Here is an 18,739-nt window from a genome sequence, read left to right on the forward strand (position 1 = left end):
ATCACGACTTCTTTCAGGCGATAAAAAAAATTACTCATACTGTTATTTACACCTCAGGAGACGCTGGGCTAAGGTTGACCAGCCTACTCTGATCTTGTCATTTGACAGAGAGCGCAAAAGGATGAAAGTGTTGCGATTTTGTATAAGAACGCGAAAGAAACAGGGTGATATAGGTTCTAAATTTCAAACACAAACGCGTTAACGCAAATTCCGAAAACATACGTTCCTGAAAAGTTAGCGAATAGAAATGTCACCGTCGAGGAGCAGCCTCGGTCAATACCATACGGGCTAGCTAGCGCCTTCTGCATTTATTTACCTCGGTCGTGTGGCCTGGGTCCCGTAGTAGTCCGTACATTTCAGGTCTCTAGATATCAAGCATGAGACTTCTTTACATTCCCGAAAGTGTTAGACGTACACTAACTCCTTTAGTCACCGTGTAATGTGAGCTTTGTCATCGCAGGCAACCTTATCCGTACACTTTTGACAAATACTGCACACATCTCGGCCCCCGTGAGGGCCACATTCCGGACACAACATTCGCAAACACGCAACACAAAAACCTTTCAAACCCGGTAGCAAATTGTATTGAAGTAACTTGAACAGGAAAAAATAAGTTAAACACACGAGGAAAGTGCTTAATGCATTTGGCATGATAATCAGATTTATTCTTATGATGATGTTTGTGACTCCTTAACGAGTTCCACTAATGGGCGCGCTACGGTGTTTTGTTGCATTCCTGATGACCATGCACCGAAAAAGTTTTCCTAACGATGGCGGCCTCCTAAGTTGAGCGCGTATCCTCGTCAGGCTGAAAGAAAATTATTACTTGTAACCGTATATCGCTAAACGTAATTGCCTCAAGACGAACAAGATTCGTCGAATAAGATACACAACAAGCAATGTTATTCTTAGTTATCGTTTCTGGTTTCAGCGACGAAAGAACGCTGTAGTGAGTACTTATAAAATAACGCAGTTTACAAGATTCTATGTATTTCATTTAACCTCAGTGGAGGCAGGCACCCTCTTCTTTTGCAAAACGCTACTTGAAAAAGAAGCGCATTTGTTTACGAAAGGCCCCAGCAGGACCCGTTTAAGTTAGAAGCGCTGGTTTGCGAAAGGCCGCAGCAGCCGAACGCAGAAAACGAATTTTTTTTTAGTTTCGGCACTACTCTCATTTTCCATCCGGAGATTCTTCAGCGCAGCTGAGTGCGCCTTCGTAGTTCCCGACAGCCAGAACTCCACCCGCCGATATTAAATTAAGCGTTCTCAAATGCTGATCGATCTATCTCTTCTTCACGTCTCAATTTCCGTCGTTCTACTTTTTTTACGTGTAACCTCGACTATTTTCTCCCGGCCGAGATCGTTTCGAACACTCTATTCGTCTGATCGCCTAGCAGAACTGAATGCTGTGGGGAGGGCACCCTTGGCTGGGAAGAGCGGCAGAAAATGTGTTAAACGAAGCGCGATACGCCCATCATTCTCGAATGGTTCTGTCAGAGGCAGACTGCGTTGTAGATCTACGTACAGCACACGGAGTTTTAAACGACTCTCCAACAGGGCAGGGGCTGTTCGGTCCATGTTTGAAATCCTACAGAAGGAAAGTAAATTGGATACGTTTTCTATCAGCGTTTCCAAGATCACCGAGTTCTGTCTGTGATGCCGATAGCGGTTGCGGATCCTTGCAGTGCTCATGCTGCGTCTACTGCAGGGCATGAACTGAACAAATTCACTGGTGGTAGCGCGGGCTTGTATCTACATAGTTATAGTTTTTTTTTTCATTCGTTCTGTGTGTCCACGTAATGCGACGAGTAAGGTTTGCTTCTGATTGCATTCTTTTACCAAATGCACTCACTCATAATTCATGCATAGTCGTCATTTCGCCGTATGGAATATATATATAGCTTATTTATACTGTTAGTTAAAGTTTTCTTATTTTGCGTATCGCGTACCACTACAGCGTTGGCCGTTAGGGCGCGTTTCAATGTGAAGATTATTTTTAAAACAGATACTCGCCGCGATATGCAATAACCTCGACGCTAAAAAATATGCATTGGTTAAATGAAAGCCGATGTAGAGAGAGAATTTATTTGAAAGAAGGCACAGATGTAAGCCTGAGCTAACGCACTCTAGCCTGCTACTCTGCATAGGGGAAGGGGAACGGGGACATTAAGGTATGGTGAGGGATGATGCCGACACAGAAATAGGGATGCACAACGGGGAAGGCAAGTTCAGCATTCTGATAATAAGCATTCAGAAATCTCATCCATGAAGCTGCTACCGGGTTTAGTATCTTGTCCGTAGTCGCCAGTTCAAATGAAGCTAGCGGTAGATACACTAAGACAAAGCTCGTGTTTGGGCATCCCCTGCGCTAGCAGCACAGGCGTCAAGCAAAAGCTTTAAAGCATGTAAAGAGCAGCGATAAGCGGCTCCAGTACGGCAAGCACCTGCAGGGCACTTTTACCAGCCGGATTCTGGCGACCACCGAGAGTCACGCGCATCGACTCTACCAAGTTCTTCAGCGTTTTCTGAACGCTTTCATTCTCATTGTGTCCATCTCCTCGCTTGCTCGTAGTGTGACTGGTTTCATTGGCCCTATCATAATTCGCTTCATGGCGCAGAGGACCAACAGGACCCGCTTTCATGGCCGTGGGTCTAGAGGGCAGCAAAGGCCATTCCGTGTCCGTATCAGCGGGTGGAGGTGAACATTCGCAGCGTGCTCTCATCGGCCTTGAATTAGGAGTAGGCGCGGTTACCGTCCTCGATGCACGTACCGGCAGAGGTGGTTGTGGCCCATGCGCCCGGCTTTGTAGTTCTTCTGAAATTGCAGTGTGGAGCTGTCAGTGAACTCATATTGAAAGATGTATTCACAAAAAATAAGCTCAGTTTCGAGTATAAATAATAATCGAAAACATCCTAATTAGCATTCAGAAGTTAAAGAAGACGACGCGTGTTTCGTGGCTGCCGCTCGCATCATTAACAAATTGCTCTTTCTATAAAAGATGAGATTGAACGGGACCATGGTCGTGAACTGCCATGGCTTTTCTTTTCAGTAATATCATCATCATCCGCTTCGTAACCGTGATAAATTTTTCGGTACTATAATAACGGACCTCAGTAGAAAACAGAAAAAAATGTTGACGCTTGTTTTCGTGTCAAAATATGCACTGTTCTAAATGCCGGGCAATGAGAAAACACATATCAACGCAGCAGCATTTGGACAGTCGTTTTTTTTTTCATAGTAGTTTAGTGAGCACTAGCCTAAGCACATAAAACTAAACTTTCAGGAAAAAAGAATGTGTTAAAATAAATGTAACCGAACCCCGGAAAGAATGGATGGACAGGCAGACGACGCAACAGACTTTTCTATTTTTTTTTTTTGTTCCCTTCGATCACCAACTTGAGCGCGAGACAATAGACACACTTTACTCGGAGTACGGAGCATCGCCTACTTGAAACACACTGCGAAGGCGGCATAGTTTCTCTGGAGTAGAGCGCCGCGCCGACTGCGGGGCCTTCTACGCAATCATACATGAAGTTTCCATGCATCGCTTGACAACGAGCCTAAGGACATAGCTTTCTTTCTGCAGATGCGCGAACCACCATACTTTCGGAAAATCTGCACCGGAAACGCCAAAACCTATGACGCACACTATGACGCACACTGCAGGCTCACTATAACGCAATAAACAATTGCCAAATGAACATAAGGGAACGCTTTTTTTGGTGAAAGAATAATGCTCAGAGCAGCACTTTTTGCAACCACAGCATCCATTTCACGTTTTCGTGGCAGCGGTTTTCTTCGACCGCAACGATGACACTAATTTTCTTCTCCCGTATTCGCTTCGCAGCTGTGAAGGCCTATGCAAATATATTTCTATAAGCACTATTCGTCGAACGAAAGCCAGAAAATCGCGACTCATTGTGAACACTCAGCCTTTTAAAGGCGCCAACTCCATACGACTGCTAAAGAACCTCGATAGACTGCACTAGAAAGAATTTACGATGCTCTTGCGTTAGCGAACACTTACTCAAAGAAGTACTTTCTCCACGGAACAAGTGGCTGCGTCCGTCAATATCAGTGGGCGTATAATTTATACATTGAGAGGCATAGCAAAGATTCTTGAGGCCCGTAATCCGCAGATGAGTACAGCGACGTAGCGTTAACGTAAACATACCACTTATATAAGTGCAGAAGCGCTTTAATGTTTTCGAGCTGCAATAGCGGAAGGACGCCCATTAGCGGTGCAATAAATGGCTGCATTTGCGCTCGAATTCGAAAGGAATTACATCAACCAACTTCTCGTTTCGTCTTGCGTAACGAAAAGTCAAAACGACCCATTTTACTGCGAAGACGCCCTTCTGGCTGAAAACTCACGCGCGTGCGCATGCGCACACACACAAAGGTGCGTCTGCGCATGCGTGCACATACATGCGCTACTAAGCCTCCCTCATACACGGGAAGGTCGCGACGCAGCAAGTGTCCATAATTATCTCACGAGTTTAGAGATTCTAGTGATGAGAGTTTAAATATCGACGTCGATGATCTCTTGCTGGTTTTTCCTACCGGTTAAGAGCGCCGTCAAAATTTAGTACGAATGACAAAAAAACATATAGTCCTGTCCATTAGTGAGCTCATTTCATCATATACAATGCTTTAATGCCACCCGTGCGCGTTCCGGAACAGCCTGCTGTTCGTTTTTTTTCTTGCAATTTATTTGGTATGTTGTTTCCTCCTAGAGCCCACGAGAAAAAATGCGCTCGCTTCCGTTGCATAAACAGAGCAGCGTAGTCGTTGGCCATTGCAGAGATTTCATTTTCAATCCCTTGAGGTCTCTTATATAAACTTCCGGTGCACGATGCTTCTTCCTTTATAAACACTGCTTTTCTACACATATTAGCTTGCCCTTGGTATATGAAAATGCTGCGCCCGTTTTCTCTCGCTAGAGGTCGTCTGTAGAAACGCGTCATGCCTTTGGTAATACCACGGTGTCTTTTGATATGCTAAAGAACGGAGCCAGATGGGCAGGATTAATGAAGAACGATTTAATGCGCAATTGTCCTTGGCATTTTTCCGGTTCTCTTGTGGGCGCATTTTTTCTATCAGAGCCGCATAATGAGGTACAGGAGGTTTCGAATGAATGCAGACAGTATATACAAGCAAGCGCACATTATTAATCGTTGGCTTTCGCGTAGAGAGAGACAATTCCGAGGAAATATGAAGCACCGCCTTTTCTTAGTTGTTGTCGGCAACGCTCTCTTTCGTAGCTCCATAGCTATGCCGCACTCCGCAAAACAACAAGACGCCCTCGCACGTCGCCTAACATGCTTCCGTGGGGCTGTTACAATAGCTGACCGACTGAGGAAACCATGAACTGGACCCCAAATGACAGCGTGGTATAAACGATACTAACGAAGACAGCAATAATCTTTTGTAACTACCTTAGTGTCTATGGCTGCGTGCTGTTCAGCACGAGGTCACGGTTTTAATGCCGGCCACGGTGCTCGCATTTCAATCGCGGCGAAAAGCAAGAACGCTTGTTTACGCGTTGGATTATGTGCGCGCTTAAAAAAAACACCAAGTGGTAGAAATTAATACGGACAAGCCTCAGAACACACACCAATATAAGGCAAACCTCATAATCTGATTGTGATTCTGGCTCATAAGGCGCAAGAATGAGATTTTTTACTCATTCATAGCTACTTTGCTTTGTCAGATGTTACCCGCTTGGATGATTAAGTTGACGAGGAAAACCGCTTCCCGGTGCTGGTACGAAAATTTGAAACTATTTCATGTCTCTGCGTGATTATGGAGCAGTTTCATTAGTCACGCTGCCATAACGAATCCTTGCTTCCGTACGGCACCACAGAAAGACACGAGTACGTAATTAACAATCCGAGAGACGCTTCTGTCTCGCACTTGTAACTTCGTATAAAATGTGCTCCCCACCGGTTACTAACTGTACACATCTACCAAACCGCTTTATTGTGGTAGCAAAGCAGGGTCACTAGAGAAGTTCTAGCAAAATAATATAGCGCTAATGTCTTCTTTAAGAAACAGAACGATGTCAAAAAGTGTTTTCAACTTGTAGCGCACAATTTGTAGTACAGTAAATGGTGAATATTCTTGTTTTTACACCTTTTTAACCCCCTCAAAGCTCACGCCCACGGTGCTGCCTTGTTTCTTTTTTAAAACGTTTTTACTTTATCGTGTGTAACCTCCGGTTGCACTAAGATACCGCTATTTTAAAGTGGGTTCTTTGATTTAGTTCATTTCGTACGCTTTTCGTTGAAACATGCATTGATAAAAGTCCCTCATTTTAGTCCTGCTATAACGACGTTTTAATTGGCAGCACCTGCACCTTCGACTGGGATAGGAGCAAAGAATGGCTATAGCGCAGATGTTCTTTGGGGACAAGACGTTTTCACCTGCTCATCGTATTCTATCTTGCATGCCAGATCATGGGACTTTAGCTGACGGTCGCATTACCGGAGGGCTCTACTTTACACGGCTTACATTAGGCGAGAGAATGGCGTCCGTGTGACTAGTCCCTGCATTATTTTAAATATTAGAACCATGGTGACATGACATGCATAGCCTGCTACGGCTTAATGATGTGTTCAAACGGTAACTTAGCGCAAATAATTGAGAAAGGAGCTTGTGCGGCTCCTTACTTGATTTAAGAATTGAAGTTCCGTAGCACACTGGAATTCCTTATGTTCAGTTTTAGCACATAACACCGTTTCAGCTCTCTCGAAATAATGCAACGATGCAGTAACAGTGAAGCAAGGGTACCTTGCTTACTATTACAGCAATTTCAAGAATGTTAAAAAAAACTGATTGTGCAAGAAAGGTGTATGTTGAGGGAGTTCACAGCAAACAACACGAGAATTTTATGGTTTTATGACACTTTGACTGCTTATTTTGTATGTCCTTTTTTTATCTTACTATGTGTGTGCTAAACCTGTAACTTCTTCATCGTGCTTGTGACTACTTCCAATATGAGGAATCATTCGAATGCGGTCAACGTTGAATATAGCTTGGCTTCAGGACTACAGACTTTTCAATGGATTATATCCGTTGCATCAATAGGGTAATTGACAAATCTGTGGTGTAAATACATGCTCTCCTTATGGATTTCGCAGAATAAGAACACGCATTTGATTCATCAGAAATACCAGCATTCATGGAGGTATTGCACCACACAAGAGTACACAAAGCTTGCGTGAATGTCACAGCAAATATGTACTAGACCTTCTCTGCTACTTTAACTCTTCATAGAAAGAGCGGAAAGATACTTGCCAAGGAATATGTCAAGCAAGGAGTCGCAATATCTACAATAATGTTCACTTCATGCTAGGAAGAAGTGCTCAATTTATTACTGGTAAGGACAGGAGTGACGACGAAAGGCAAATATCAAGGCAACCTATGGTTTGCAGGTGACATTGCCGGGTTCAGCAAAGTTGGGATGAATTGATACACTTTATTACGGACAGTAGAAAATAAAGTATGAGAGCAGGGTTAAAGATGGAACATGCAGAAGACAAGGGCAATGTTCCGCAGAGTGGCAAATGATCAAGAATTCATGACTGGGAGTCAGCCACTAAATTCGGTGCAAGCGTACGTTTATCTTGGTCAGTAACTCAGGGGAGGGGGGAACGCTAATTATTAAAATAACATTTACAGAAGAAATGTACTGGAGTGCTTGCGTTAGGAATTACCAAATTATGACCGACAGCTTGCCAATATCCTGGACAGGAAGAATGTAAAAGCATTGCGCTCTACTGGTTCTAACATAAGGGGCAGAATTTTCGTTGTGATGCAAAGCAGCGTGAGAGATTATGCGCCGCGCTACGAGTCATCGACGGCAGAATGTTTGGTATATTGTTAAGAGACTAGGTGGCGGAGGTGTGGATTAGATGGTAAAGGAGCGTAAACTAACATTTATTTAACATTAGGAGGGCAAAATGCAGCTGGGCAAGCTACCTAGTACGTAGGGTGAATAACCGATTGATCTGCAGTATTTACATAATTGGTGTCAAAGGGAGGAAAGCACAGTCGAGAACGGCGGAGAATCACGCGATGTGATGAAGCCTGGAAAATTGGAGGGCGAAGATCGCATCAGCTCGCGAAAGACATGGCTAATTCAAGATCGCTAGAAGAGGGTGATGTCTCTGTATCACAACATAAACGGACAATAGCCCTGCCTTTGCCCTGCTGTGGACAAGAAAAAAAAAAAGATAATAGTTATGATGATGATGATGTTGCACTTGTTGGTGGAGATGTCAATGATGATGTTGATAATGATGCAGTATGATTATGTGCACGCTGAGAACGCCGTAAAAAACATCTTTATGAACTGGTCAAATAGTTACCTGTTGAGTACAGAACAGGTGCTTCTATAACCAATCCAATCGCGAAGGTACAAAGTTCTGTAGCGTGTATGACTGTGGTATCTTTTTCTTGTGTCTTGTGCCTACTTCTACTACAGAAATGCATGAATAAATGCCCACCTGATTCGCGCGATTTTTGTTCCACAGTGCATTTTTAATATAAATAGTATACGTTAAAAAAATTCGCCGATGATTACTATAGTCACTATTGCAAAATTTGAGCCTAGCTCTAAAAAAAAAAATTAAATTATGGGGCTTTACGTGCCAAAACCACTTACTGATTATGAGGCACGCCGTAGTGGAGGACTCCGGAAATTTCGACTACCTGGGGTTCTTTAACGTGCGCCTAAATCTAAGCACACGGGTGTTTTCGCATTTCGCCCCCATCGAAATGCGGCCGCCGTGGCCGGGATTCGATCCCGCGACCTCGTGCTCAGCAGCCCAACACCATAGCCACTGAGCAACCACGGCGGGTAGAGCCTAGCTCTAAGCACGCTTTTATTTCGCGATATACCGAGGCAACGAATTTGGGAGAGGCATGTAGCAGAGTAGGTGATCGTCGAAAATCTGATCTGTCGGTCAACTACATCGGCTTTTATACGTGACTCGTCAAAGGTTCCATTTAATCACTGGTGCCGCGTGGCTTCCAGAAAGTACAACATGATTCGCGTCGCTGATTCGATCAGGTTACAGAACAATCGCAAACCATGACAATCCAAACAAGCACGAACGAGACCAAGCCTAGCAAACCAAAGAAGTTCGAGCGAGAGCTGGAGCGAGCAGACGATAGTACGAAACGGACGGTCAGGCTGAGACCTCATAAAGGTACGCATCGAGCCGTTGGGCGGATCCGCATGGCACAAGTTTCCCGCGAGCGCGTCACTGAAAAGGACTCCTCTCATTGGTCTCCGCCGTTCGTGGCGCGCGTCTTTATCTCCCGCTCCGCGTTCCTTCTTTCATGTTTGGCTGTTGTGCTCTTTCGCTCGGTTACGCCACCACGGGCACCGCCGCAGGAACGGGCGCCCTGTGCTCTGTGAGGGCGTACGGTTCATTATTATTTCTGGCCATATTTCTGGAGCAAATAAATACTAGGTTCTTACTCTTAAGTAGCCCACCACTAATCAAACAAAGTAGCAAGCGGAGAAATAAAATTCATTCATATGCCTGCGTGTCGTTGCCCGTGAGTGAAACCAACGATGACGCTAATTCTACTCAAATCTTTGTGCCGCTTACCTAGTTCGACATAGTTCACAGAAAGGCATCAGTTATTTGGACGAATAGCCGGCTGTAAAGGTGGGCGTGTTTATTTACTGTCATCCTAAGTACTGCTTCAGGGCATATTGTCTATTTGCGTCTTCGGGATTCTCTTGCGGAACACATCTCGCCCGTCTCCGTGCTTTTCTGGACTTCTCACTGCACCTGTGGGGTCTACCGCCCCCTCCATCGCGGTGATGGATGTGCAACACCCCGAGGATCCTCCCGGTTCCCGTTCACCCGCGGACATCGGTTCGAGGAAGCGAGGAAATACATCGAGTGGTAGCGAGGACACAGAGCTGTACTCCGCATCAGGTGACGAGTCCTCGGAAGACGGCTTTCGACTTGTCCAGTACCGCAAGGCCAAACGAAGAATGATCAACTCATCTTCGGCGTCCAGCTCGAACACTGTGAAAACAGCGCCTCAACGATGGCCTCACTCCATCCTGTTTGTGCCACAGAACGCTACTGACAACCTGCGCGTCCTCAACAGGCAAGCACTCTCCGTGTATCTCGAAAACACTGTGCCAAACGAGATCAAGGATGTCAGGATAAACACTAGGAGAAACATCCTGGCAATCGATGTGATGAACCCGAGCGCGCTGACCATACTACAACATGTAACGCAGCTGGGAAACATCAATGTCCGATCCATCATGCCAACGAATGGTGCCACAATAACAGGAGTCATCTATGACATTGACAATGAAATTCCTAATGCAGACCTCCCAGTTCTTATAAAGCCAGCAAGTGAACGCAACGTCATTGTGCATGTTTGTCGCCTCGGCAACACACGTTGTGTGAGACTAACGTTCAAAGGCGACTGCCTTCCACCCTACGTGAAGGTCGGCCACTTTCGCCACCAGGTTCGACCATTTATTCCAAGGCCAATGCAATGCTTCAATTGTCAGAAGATTGGCCATGTGAAGGGTGTCTGCAGAAATTCTGCCGTGTGCCCTCGATGTGCCGAACCCCACTCAGAAGACAACTGCAGCGCAATCAAGTTGAAGTGTCCTAACTGTCGGGGTGATCACTGCGCCTCTTCGAAAGACTGTCCCCAGATCAAGAAAGAGATCACCATTCTTAAACAAATGGTGAGAGACAACTCTACCCACAAAGAGGCTGCTGTGAAAGTACGGCGAAGACGACGTCACCGTCGAAGGTCTTCACGACGGAACACATCAAGTTTTCCGGAACAGTCAACTCGTCAAGTAGCATCACCAGCGGAAGTTTCCAGCCCTCCGAACACCGATGTTGGAAGGGAGAAAACTGCCAGATCTCTCTCCACAAAGGAATGGCCGCCACTTCCACGTACACGACCACCAGAAGAGCCGCAGAAGAAGCCGCCCCCAGTACAGCAAGGTGCTGTATCCGAGGAGTCACGGAAAACAGATGAGCAAGTGATAGCACTCATTAGGCCTTTAATGAATGCCATTCGCGTGTTGCTAAGCAACATGCACACACCGTCTGCCAGAAGTGCGCTTCAAGTACTGGACGCTCTGAGTCCGGTGCTTGCAACCCTTGAGTAGATCATGGCTCCACAGCCACGGTCTTTTAGGGAAGAGGTCCGACAAGCAGCTATTTTTCAGTGGAATGCGCGCGGACTCAGAGCGCGCCTTTCGGATTTCCGTCGCTTCGTGTACGCCAATATGTTTCCCATTATCGTCATTTGCGAGCCGAACTTATCGAACACAATCAGGCTTTCTGGATATGAATTATTTATGTCGTCAACTGTTTATGAAAACAGTAAGGTTTTGGTGTGTATTCGCCGTGACCTCACCTACACTCATCAGCCTGTACCACCTAATGACAATAATCAATATATATGCCTAAACGTAAGGAAAAAGAATTTGGCCTTTACTTTTGTCGGCGCCTACCTATCTCCGTCAAGTCGATTTGATTACAAAAGACTGCAAGACATCCTTTCCTCAACCTCCAATCCCTGGGTCATCACTGGAGATTTCAACGCCCATCATACACTCTGGGGAAGTCCGATGATCAACGCAAGAGGCAGAGCTCTGGTATCTTTCGCCTCCAGTAATGACCTTTGGCTGCTGAATGATGGCAGTCCTACCTTCTTACGTGGCTCCACCTACAGCAGCTGTCTTGACTTGGCTTTCGTCTCACGAAGCCTTGTTAGACGTGCAGGGTGGTTTGCGGACATAGAAACGCGCGGAAGCGACCATATCCCCACGTACATCAAGATCAGAGGATTGTCCCCTTCCAAAATACGGGATACGATCCAAAGAGTGGACTGGCATAAATTTCAGTCTATTATGGAAGACCACTGCGACGCCAATCTATCTTTCGACTTGGAAGAGGCAATCAAGAGCGCGGTGCAAGACACTATGCGCACTCTCACATGCTTTTCGAAACTGAACGAATTTGATGTGGAACTAGAACGACTTCGAGCAATCCGACGACGTGCTGAACGAAGATACCGACGTACGAAAACAATGGACGATTTACGGACCGCCAGGCGCACACAAAAGAAGATACAGCGCCGGTTAGACAAGCTCGAATCGCAACGTTGGACTGCCTTCTGTGAGTCGCTAGATCCGCGCAAGCCTTTATCGCAACTATGGAGAACGGTGCGCGGTCTCCGGACACTGCCCGTACAGCGATTCCCATTCAAGGCGCTTGCCCTCTCTCAAAAGAGATCGGAGATTGACGTGGCAGAGGATTTCTGCGCCAGATTATCCGGCCAACTCACAGCTACCAACATTCCATCGCCTTCGAGCAGCTGTCCGCCACCACGTGATCACCGGTTGGATCTACCATTCTCGATCCACGAACTTAAGGCAGCATTAGCTTTGTGTAGCCGCACATCAGCGCCAGGGCCTGACGGAATTTCCTACCGAGCTCTGTGTCACCTGGGGGAGCGAGCGAGAGGAGTTCTTCTTGAGGTGTACAATGAATCTTGGAGAAATGGCACGCTACCAACAACCTGGAAGACAAGTCGCCTTGTTCCACTGCTGAAGCCTGGCAAGTCGCCGTTGGAGCTCTCATCATATCGCCCGATCGCTTTGGCGAGCTGTGTGGGCAAAGTGATGGAGAGGATGGTCCTAGGACGCCTGGAGTGGTACTTGGAGTACCACAACACCTACCCAGATGCCATGGCGGGCTTCCGACGTGGTCGATCATCGATCGATAACGTCGTCGACCTGGTCACCTACATTCAACATGAGAAATGCCGTAAGCGTCTCTGCGCTTCCTTATTCCTCGACGTTAAAGGGGCGTATGACAACGTTACGCATGAAGCCATCCTCTCTGCTCTCGCAGAGGTAGGAGTGGGTGGTCGGATGTTTAAATGGATACGGAGTTATTTATCCATGCGATCCTTTTTTGTAAACACCGAAGAAGGCCATACTTGTCTACATTATAGCTCCCGCGGCGTCCCCCAGGGCGGTGTACTTAGCCCTGTGTTATTTAATCTAACACTAATTGCTCTCCTTGAGCACGTGCCAACTGCAGTCAGGCTATCAATGTACGCGGATGACATCTGCATATGGACGTCTGCAGTAACACGCCTACAGTTGCGAGCGAGAATTCAGAGAGCCGCCACACAAACTGTTCTCTACCTTCGTAATCGAGGCCTGGAAATTTCCTCAGAGAAATGCGCACTAGTGCCATTTACGCGCAAACCCATGGCCAACTACAATGTAACGATAAATGGCCAAATAATACGACGGGTCCGATCGTACAAGTTCCTAGGTGTCATAATCGACAGGGACTTGTCATGGAGCCCACACGTGTCATACGTGAAAAAACGGTTGACAGGCATCTGTCACCTCTTCAAGTTTTTCGCTGGCAAGACCTGGGGAATGTCGCCAAGTGCGATGTTGCAACTGTACAGGGTGCTTTTCCTAGGATTTCTGCGATACAGCTTGCCAGCAATAAACAACACAGGTAAAACAAATCTACGCACAATACAAAGTCTTCAGGGTCAAGTGCTCCGGATTTGTCTAGGCCTGCCTCAGAGTGCTTCAACAGTGGCTACGATAGCTATCGCTGGAGATCACCTTGTCAGGACCCACATTGAAATTGAAGTACTCAGGACCCATATAAGGCATCTGACCAGGACTCCTCGTCACCACTTGGCCTCCCTAACAGCGGACAGACCACACACATCTTTCAGCCGGACGATAACCGCACATGATGAATCCTTGCCAGCTTGTTTCACCCCGGCTGCGAGACCTTCGATTCCTCCATGGTGCCTCGCTCAGCCAAAAATCAACCTCACGATACCTGGTATCTCGAAAAAAGCTGATCTATCATCGCCAGCCCTTAGACAGCTCACGCTACTACATTTGTACGAGAATTACCGTGATTCTACGCATATTTACACTGATGGATCTGTCCTTCCAAGTAGCTCCGCGGCGGCAATCGTCATACCAGCGAAAGCTACAACAATCAAATTTAAGACGACCAACGCGACAACATCGACGGCAGCAGAGCTCGCAGCGCTCTTTACTGCCCTTCATCACATTGGTGATGAACCACCACATAAATGGACAATATTCTGCGATTCGAAGGCGGCACTGCAGTCTCTACTGTCACCTTTACGACGCGGACCACACGAACAACTAATATTCCATATTACAGAGACGTTGCAACATATAAGTGAAGCAGGCCATGAGATAACCTTTCAGTGGCTTCCAAGTCACTGCGGGATCATCGGCAATGAACGAGCGGATCACGCTGCCCGCTCAGCCCATACTGAGGAGCGCCACGTCCCAATTCCTCATTCTAGAACTGACGCAGCACGGAAGCTCCGCCTACTTGCTCGGCAGTGCACCGCGTCGCAATGGAATGAGCCACATTTAAGAAACACGCGACTGTACTCACTTGATCCAACACTAAGTCTTCGAGCGCCATCACAGCTTCGCCGTAGAGACGCCACGCTTCTGTATCGACTTTGGTTGGGCGTTGCCTTTACTAAAGCCTATGCATTCCGCATAGGGATGACCGACAGCCCAACCTGTGACCACTGCGGCCATGAGGAATCAATTGGCCATATATTGTGTGCCTGCCCGCAGTACAGTACACAGAGGGCACGCCTTCGCCACGAACTTGACCAACTGGACGACCAAGCGTTATCCGAAAAACGAATTCTACAACATCGAAAAGACCTACCGTCACAGAACAAGGCCGTGCAAGCGCTATTGCGCTTTTTGCGATCTACCGGCCTGTGTGAACGACTTTAACTGGAACGCCTTTTGTGTGTGTGTGCCTCCATGTGTGCGTGTTTTTTTTTTTTCTTTTTTTTTTGCGTTTTCCTCTCTGTCATCTTTCTAACCCTTATCCCCCATCCCCAGTGTAGGGTAGCAAACCGGAGACTCATATCTGGTTAACCTCCCTGCCTTTCCTTTTTATTCTCTCTCTCTCGGGATTCAAGACATGAGACAGTGAAGGCAACGCGAACGCCGACGATGCGCCGTACTTAAGGAACGTGGCAACAGCGTCGTCGGACGTGAGACGCATGCCAGCGCTTGTCGAAAGTGAAGCCCCTCCATGCTACTACCGTGAGCTGATGGAGGGGCTTTAGCTGATGCAAGAGGAGCTCCGTAGTATACTGATCTCAGTTGTGAAGTCATCGTGCCCAAGCTGGTTGCGCGCGTAGAGGTACTTGCGGTATTATCATGTTTGCTTTGTTGTTTGCCTACGGGTATGCATTATGTATATTTTGTGAACCGAGTGGTACGCGTACAGCTTCAGATTCCGAAGCGCTGAGTGTCCCAGCAGAAGCTGACTGACTAGAGCCTTTTCGAGCGTGGAAGAAAAAGAACGCTATTCCTAGCTCTGTCATGTTTCATGTCCCGAAGAGAAGAGTGCAGCACGAAATCAGTGTTTGCAACCACACGCTCTTGGCCGATAAGTCCTGCTAGTTCGCAGCTCACCCGTACAGGAATTGATGCAGGCGCGGGCTCATAAAATGTAATCATAGGCAAGTTAACTTTAAAATGTGCCATACGATGGCTGCGTTAGTGGTAAACGTACTTTAGGGAACGAAGTGTTTATGAGTTCTTGAAACGTTTCAATACCGCCCTTGGTAATAGAGCAGGCACGTAAAGAGCAGAACTCAGTCGACAAGTTTGTCACAAAATTATGCGGAGAATTGCTCAAAAGTTATATAATCTTAGATGTGCTCTGAATTATATTAACTCCTTTACGGGTGCTGAATAGTGTCAACAGATATTTTTACGTGCTTCAACACAGCGCCATGATTTCTGAAAAGAAGCGAGGAAAAGGAACATACATATCATACGTGTGACGGCTTTATTACTCTTGCGCGATTATAATATTTATTGGAAAGTGAGTTTATATATTAGCTAGTGGTAAAAGTGTCGTATAGTTCTTCGCACTTTAGGGACAGCGTACGATACTACTGTGTGTGTCCCGTAAAATCATTAGGTAAATAGAGCATACACATTTGTGGACATCCTAAAAAAATCACACTCCTAGTGGTATTTGACGAGGAAAAAAACTAATATCGAAATCTAGCAATCGTTATTCGCACGATGTTTCACATGAAGTCCATAGCGCTAGCAGTAAATAACTAGTAATAACATCACCTTAATCATCTTTATCTTAGTGCATGCTTCGCTAAACCTCCTGGCAAGATATTGAAATGTGAAATTTAGGAAATTGAACGATCAAGCTAAGAACTCTGCAATCCACTAAAACGCATTAGGACAATGTTGTAAACTGACAGTACTGAGACAGTAAAACTGTAAACCGTAAGGGACAGTTCACTAAGAACCATACAGCAAATTTTGAATAAGACTTTTTACACAAGTTGTGTAAACAACGGAATAATTATCTGCGAGCTGTAAATGAATATATCGCGATGGTCCACATAAAAGATTGTGTCATTGTTCACATTATGGTGAAAAGGCAGACAAGAACCCAGGGCACTATGCCGACCAAAGTAAAATTTAAAAGAAAACAAGACGTTCCGACACGCGGCCTATTCTGAAAAACATTATGTGATGTTGTAGATTGTATACACAAGAAAAGGAACCTGGTTCACATTATGCCGATATTATTTTTCGAGAATGTTTTTGATGTATTATCTATTTATGTTTTCGTAGTTACCCATTTCTGCCAATGTTTCGTATCTGTTTCAATTTGTATTTCTTTTCTACATAGCGTTTCCTCCTGACTGCGTAAAATATTAGCTAAAGTGACATGGAGTTTTCCGGTGTGAACATTGTTGCGTTTCACTTGTATCTTAATGGAATAGTGAGAGCTGACCCAACCTGAAACATCCTCTTAACGAACTGTGTGTGTATATATATATATATATATATATATATAGATGTCAACTAAGAAATATAAAATGGCACGAAGGCAACAAACCGTACAAAGCACTATTCCTTCGCTGCACATCATAATCGGTGACTGTACCACGGTTCACGAGCACACTAAGGGAGGTTGCTGTTGCAGACTTGAGGCTTGGTCTCACCTGAATACTAGTTTAAAGATTGCATTTCTAAAAAAATATTGATCTAACATATTTCAGCCGTGAAGCGAAGCATTATTTCACTTTTGCATTGGAAAGGAAGCGAGAATTTTAAAACAATATTGCAGTGCAACTCACTTTCTTAGCAGCTAGGCTTTCGTTCAGTGACGTAGCCTTTGCTGTTGCTGTTATATATAAGGAATGGCGTTATTACCGATAACTATAAGCTTTCTCATGGCGTTATGTCTGAGCTGTACTTAACGCAATAAAACGCGCTTACTGCAACAACGACCGGACTAAAAGCATTTGTGTAACCACGACTGCAATATCTGGACCGAGTGTTTACGTCTTGCAGTACTAACTGCCACCGACGCACCATCTTAGGGAACTTCCCCGTCGTAGCAGTTGAAGGCACCACTGCATTACGAGCTAAAATATGGAAGCAGCCACGCACACTACCAAATACAGTCCTAAGGCTAAGGAGGAGGTGTAGCGATGCGTTTCCGTGATGGGCCACGAAGGCTGCCTTTCTCAGCGGCCGAGACCACTGCAGCGACTACTGCATCATATGGCGCATTCGTAACGCACTGCAGGCAGGCATACACCGGATGAACAACCCTGCTCGAGTCACCAAGACAAACGGTCTCGTTCCAATGCAACTACACGGCTGCGTTCTCTTCTTCTTGAGTGTCTTCTCTATGTCGCTGCATGTTCACGCTGTGTTATGGAAAACGAATCAGCGTGAACTAGCTGAATTCAACGAACCTCCGCGTTTGCGTCTACTTCGCAAGCAATGTATTCACTGAAGGTAACGGACAGTGCATTAGGCGACGGCAACCATCAGGTTTCAGATAGCCCAAAGAGTGATTGCAAGCTCTTCGAGGGACGTCACAAGGACGCTGTGCGAGTAGTTCAATACACCAACACTGTGCGATGTGTTAATAACGCTAGTCGGTGGCATCCAAGAACTGACGGAGAAGAGGAAATATAGTAAATGCATCATTAATATGGCATAGTTCATTGGCTCACATCCTACGCGGGGCCCATCTTGAAAACGTGGTGTGATGTTGTAGATTGTTTACGCGAGTGAAGGAACACCTTTTTTTCTAGAAAATTTCAAATCTCACCCATAGCATGAATGTGTCCAATGGTGTCGGTAATTGTGTTGTTTAGGAACGATGTTTAATACTTAATACGTTCTGGTTTTCCGGTTTATTTATCATGTTTTTCATGTGAAAACAGAAATGTGTTACAATCCTTATAACCACACTAGCTTTGTCGGCGTTGTTCTTTTTGTATATTTAATAATAATTTACTTCCCCACTAAAATGACATCACTGAAATAACAATGTCATAAGTAATATGTGAATAACATTATATATATACACAGGTTAAACTTTATTTTACGATCTATTTTGGGAAAAATACTCTTGAGTAATTTACGCAGGTTGAAGTACTTCAGATGCCGAAATTATTTGTTTGAAGGCTCACCGAAGCTTGTTCTTCTTGAGAAAAAAAAATATTGTAAGTTGCTACAAAGGATGTTAAGCTAGTTTCGAGTAAGCCATTTGTTCGCCCTCTTTTGTATTACGCTTGCGTGGTGTGTAACACGCATCAGAATTTTCTGAA

General features: G+C 45.6%; 1 protein-coding gene across 3 annotated transcripts in view; it reads left to right on the top strand.

The window, feature by feature from the left end:
* The window catches only part of LOC126534530 (sulfotransferase ssu-1-like), a 283,346-nt gene that overhangs the window by 26,667 nt on the left and 237,940 nt on the right, over window positions 1-18,739 (top strand). The window lies entirely within an intron of this gene.

Source organism: Dermacentor andersoni, chromosome 7 (genome assembly GCF_023375885.2).
Source record: "Dermacentor andersoni chromosome 7, qqDerAnde1_hic_scaffold, whole genome shotgun sequence".
Taxonomy (NCBI): Eukaryota; Metazoa; Arthropoda; class Arachnida; order Ixodida; family Ixodidae; genus Dermacentor; species Dermacentor andersoni.